The sequence below is a fragment of the Carassius auratus genome, unplaced genomic scaffold, assembly GCF_003368295.1.
Source record: "Carassius auratus strain Wakin unplaced genomic scaffold, ASM336829v1 scaf_tig00028186, whole genome shotgun sequence".
In the NCBI taxonomy this organism is placed as follows: domain Eukaryota; kingdom Metazoa; phylum Chordata; class Actinopteri; order Cypriniformes; family Cyprinidae; genus Carassius; species Carassius auratus.
Genome location: NW_020525664.1, coordinates 40,681 through 46,050, shown reverse-complemented (window position 1 = coordinate 46,050; position 5,370 = coordinate 40,681).

Here is a 5,370-nt window from a genome sequence, read left to right as displayed (position 1 = left end):
GTCAGCACTGTCATCTAGTGGCGGAGGAGAGTAGCGCGCGCTGGGAGGACATGCACAGGATAGAATATAATACGCCTGGAAATAGACTGAATGTTTTGGGCCTTTGAAAAAAAACATTAAGAAGAAATCATTCACATTTCTATGTGACTGATCAAATGTGATCATGTGACTCTTTTTAAAACAGACGTCTGAAATCTTGCTGGAGAACATGATCATCAAGTTTTGTTTGTAGCTCCAGAGTTGCTGTCATTCATGCAAAAGAGCCACACTAAATACTAAATACTTGTTATTATAGGGTTATAGGGTTGATACTTAAACCATTATTTATGTTTATATTTATTTATATTGTTACTCTCTCTCTCTTTCTATCTCTCTCTCTCTATATATATCACATACATATATTGTATTTATATTTATATTTATATAGACTTTTATTTAAACTTTTTTAAACTTTTTATCATGAAGTGTAACTTGATATACTAAAATATCTAGGACTAAATAAACTAAAACAAATAAAAACTATATGGACATATTTAAAAATAAATAAATAAAATGTAAAAAAGCACTTGTGAAAAACTTGTTGAAAAAAAATTGAATTCATAATATTAACAAAACCTGTAATAGTATATCAATGTTAGATAACACTGCTTATATATATGTAAAAAAAAATTATGAATAAATGCATTTTAGACATTTAGATTTAGATTTAAGGAATATTTCTTCCAAAAATGTAATTCCGTCATCATTTACTCCCTCACATCAATCCAAACCTGTATGAAGTTTTTTTTTTAAGTGAAATATTCAAGCTGCCTCCTCCATATACTAGAAGTAAATCAGGATCCATGTTGTATATGGCCATAATAAAGTATTACATTTTTTTTTCTGACAACTTCTCCATTTTATTAGGATGACTATCAGTGTGAATGATTTTCCTTCATGCAGACATCTTTCATGTGCATTTCAGGAGAACGTACATTAATGGTCTGTGTGAATAAACATCAGTGTGTGTGTGTGTGTGTGTGTTTCCAGGTGAAGAGTGTTTCTCAGGTGAGCTGTGCTCTGCTTAACTCTCCCTGCAGTTGTGTCGCTCTGCCGCCCGCGGCGCGTCCTGCTAAAGAGAGTAATTTGGCTTATCTTATCACGTAGACCTCACAGCTGCCTTTTGATTCCTCTCCCTCCTTCTCCTCTTTTCTCTTTTTTTGGGATCTGCTCTTTTTCTCATTTAGTTCAACAAAGATTGTCCTCGGAGATTGACCTTGTGTTTGCCCGCAGGCCGAAGCCCTCATGCTAGTAACTAGATAACACACTCTATCAGCGAGAGTGAAATCGTTGGGAGAACACACTGCTGATAGTAGCATCAATCCAGGCCTGACACCGCCCGGGTCAACCATTTATCTCCCATAATGCCCCGGGCCATGCTCTCGCCATCTTGCTTTGCTACATCCTTTTTTAATAACCTTGGCCATGTTGTGTTTCCACACAGCTCTTCCTTTTTAATCTGCTATAAAGTCTTTGTGAGTGTGTGTGTGTGTGTGTGTGTGTGTGTGTGTTTGATTTCCACAGGAGTAGTGAAGGTGAACAAATTTACTCAGATATCTCTGATTTCTATCTCTCTGGTTCTTATACACACACACACACACACGATTGTTTTTGTGAAAAGTGGAAACATCCCATACACATCGGGAAGTGAGGTTTACCTGCACAGCAATACTCGCTGGCCTCCATTACACACACACATATATGTGTGTGTGTAAGTGTGTGTGTGTGTGTGTGTGTGTCTGTGTGTGTGTGTGTGTGTGTGTGTGTGTGTTTGGGGTCAGTACGATTTTTAATGTTGTAATGTCACTTCTGCTTACCTAGGCTATATTTATCAAAAATACAGAAATGTAATATTGTGAAATATTATTCCAGTTTAAAAAAAAAATCTATTTGAAAATGTTTTGAAATTCAATTTATTTCTGTGTATCAAAGCTGAATTTTCAGCAACATTACTCCAGTCTTCAGTGTCAGATGATGAATACAGTCTAAAAAAACATCATTTCATTGAAACAGAAATCTTTGTAAAATTATAAATGTCTTTACTGTCATTTTTGATACATTTAATGCATCCTTAAAAAAAAAAAACAACTATCTGACCCCTGTAAGTGAGTATTGAAATGTGATAAATCTTTATTTAAACTAGAAGTTTTAAGTCGCATGCAACCATTGCTGGGTAGATTTCTTATCATTTGAAGTCTGTTACTGATTACAGATTAGATGATGAAAATAGTTTGTATCATCATCTATGTTACTCATTTTAGGTAATGTATTCTGACTACATTTTAGATTACTTTTTACCTAACTTGGTAGGTAAGCTAACCATTAAATGTACAATAATGATATAAAAGAAAATATATTTCATTCTTTTATATCAACACTTTATTAAATACATTAACATTGCTTTACACCAGGGTTTCCCAAACTGGGGTTAATGAAAAAAAATGGGTTTAATTGAGTTGATAAAAAGCTAATAACTAATTCAATCATAAAAAAATCTAAATAAAGCACTTAAAATGTGAAAATTTCATTTGTTTACCTGCATCTCTATGTGACCATGAACCATCATCAAAGAACTGTGAACATGCGAATGTCTTGTTAAATCATTGAAGTATTAACTTCCTGAGGGTTATTTCAACTGTGAATCGTGATAACATGCATCATGTATGAAAATATTGATTTGATCCACTGCTGATTTGGTAAGTTTGACTGTAATTTTTATGGTAGTTAAATTGATTTGTTTGTTTTAATGGATAAAGAGAGAATACCAGCCAAAAAATCATGGAAAAGAAACAAATTATATAAAGTTTAGAAATTGATTTGCATTTCAGTAAAATAAGTATTTGATCCCCTACCAAACCAGCAAGAATTCTGGCTGCCACAGACTGGTTACGTGTCCATGAACACAGATTAGTCCTGTCACTTTAAGAAGTTCCTCCTTATGTCAGTTTGTTAGGTGTATAAGACACCTGTGCACACAATCTGTATCTTCCATTCCAACCTCTCCCACCACCACAGACGAGACCAAAGATCTGTCTAAGGATTCAGAGACGAGGCTTGAATGAGCAACAAGACCGTCAGCAAGAAGCTTGGTGAGGAGGAGACAACTGTGATACAAAACACAAAACAGCCATGAACCGGCCTCAGTCAGGAGCTCTGTGCAAGATCTCACCTCATGGGGTAAAGATGATGATGAGAAAGGTGAGAGATCAGCCCAGACCTACACGGGAGGAGCTTGTTAATGATCTTAATAACCCCAAGAACACCATCCCTACCGTCAAGCACTAAGGTGGAAACATTGTGCTTTAGGACTGTTTTTCTGCTAAGGGTACAGGACGACTTCTCTGCATTTAGAGGCAAATGGACTGAGAACCTCCTTCCCTCAGCCAGAACACTAAGAAGGATCGTGGATGGGTCTTCCAGCAGGACAATGACCCGAAATATACCCCCAGGACAACAGAGGAGTGGCTCAAGAAGAAGCACATTAAGATCATGGAGTGGCCTTGACAGTCAAATACTTATTTCACTTTATATTAACCTTTATATAATGTTTTTTTCTGGATTTTTTTTTTGGCTGGTATTCTGTTTCTATCCATTAAAATAAACCCACCGTAAAAATTACAGACCCTTCATTTCTTTTTAAGTGGGCAAAATCAGCAGGGGATCAAATAAATATCTTCCCCACTGTTGATTATTATAATTGTCCAGCTCTCTGTCATTCAGCGGTGATTGAATTCTGACAGCTCATTGGCCAAGAGAAATAATCCTAGTAATGTGTGTGTGACAGAGCTTCTGATTGGCTGTTAGGATAACAGCCGCTCCATCACTGTCTGTCGTCGCTATAGAGAGGAGCTCAGAGTGGTGGAGGATGAACGCTGGAGGGAGAGAGAGACACCGAGAGAGAGAGAGAGAGAGAAGAGGTTAAATGGTGTCTCATCAATCTTAATGAAATGCAATTATTTCTGCCCGTATTAATCATTTTTTGCGTGTTTGCTGCTGGCCCCTTCAGTTAGCCATCCATCTCTCTCTCTCTCTCTCTCTCGCTCGGTCTTTCTCTGGATAATTCTGTTTCTTCTGCTGCAGTTGTTTGTTTACTTGGGGTCGTTTTTAACTTGTGCAGTCCTATCAGTTTCCATTAATTTGCTCGCTCTCTGTCTGTGTGTGTGTGTGTGTGTGGTTAAAGTGAGATCATTGTGGTCAAATGGGAAGTTTCTGTGTGAGCTGCGGACATGACTGATCATCATTGTAAGTCTGGTGTCGAATGTGTTGCTTGTGTTTATAGTGTATGTTAGTAATGGTTTTTCTCTAGGTCTCAGAAGATCTTAATATACTTAGTTTATCCCCTCGTTCTTCTTTAGTCCAGTAAAACCCACTGCAGAAGTTGACTGTGAGTTTGGAGGTGGGCTGACTGCACAGCGTCCTCTTCTGAAAGATTAAAGTAAGTCCATAATCAACTGAATATAAAAATGACTCTAAAATGTGCACCTAAAAATCTCTATTAATAATTTAATATCCCATTAAACATTTTGTTGTAAAAAGAAGCATGCATTATTTAAAATTAATTAAAAATATAAACAGACTACTGTTCAAAGGTTTGCGGTCAGTGAGATTTTTTTCAAAAAAATGTGTACTTTTATTCAATATGGATGCACTAAAGTGAACAAAAGTGATGGTAAAGACATTTAATATGTTGCAAAATATTTCTGTATCAATAAGAATTTTCTGTTCATGAAGGAATCTTGCAAAGATAAATGCATCAAGTGTTTCTGAAGACTTGAGCAAATGGCTGTTGAAAATCAGCTTTGCATCACAGGAATAAATTACGGTTTAAAATATATTCAAATAGAAATGGTTATTTAAAATTATAAGAATGTTATTGACTTTATTTGACTTATTTTGCACAATTTAACATTGTAAGAAGCTATGCTTTAAATGCTTTAGCAATATAAATATGTATTTTTAAGCACAAAATTGAAATAAATAATTTTATAGGCTTTACTCGTTGCAAACATATAATCTGCAGAGAGACAGCTTCATTTATTTACCCCTTTCTGCCTTCTTAAACTTGAACTTTCCAACATGTTTATTGCCAGAAAATAGCGTTAGAAATATCACACAAATCTTGAATTTTACACGGTTTAGTCAAGCTCATATTCAATTTAACTCGACCTTGCAAGCCTGGTAAACTGTTTTTTATGTTCAAATTAGTTGACAACATTTTTTATTTTGTAAGAGTTGTGGCCCAATATTGTAAACCACACACACAAAATAAAAATACCAACCAACCCAACAATTTCCCCACACTTTTCCTCTGAAATGACAACATCATTTGAG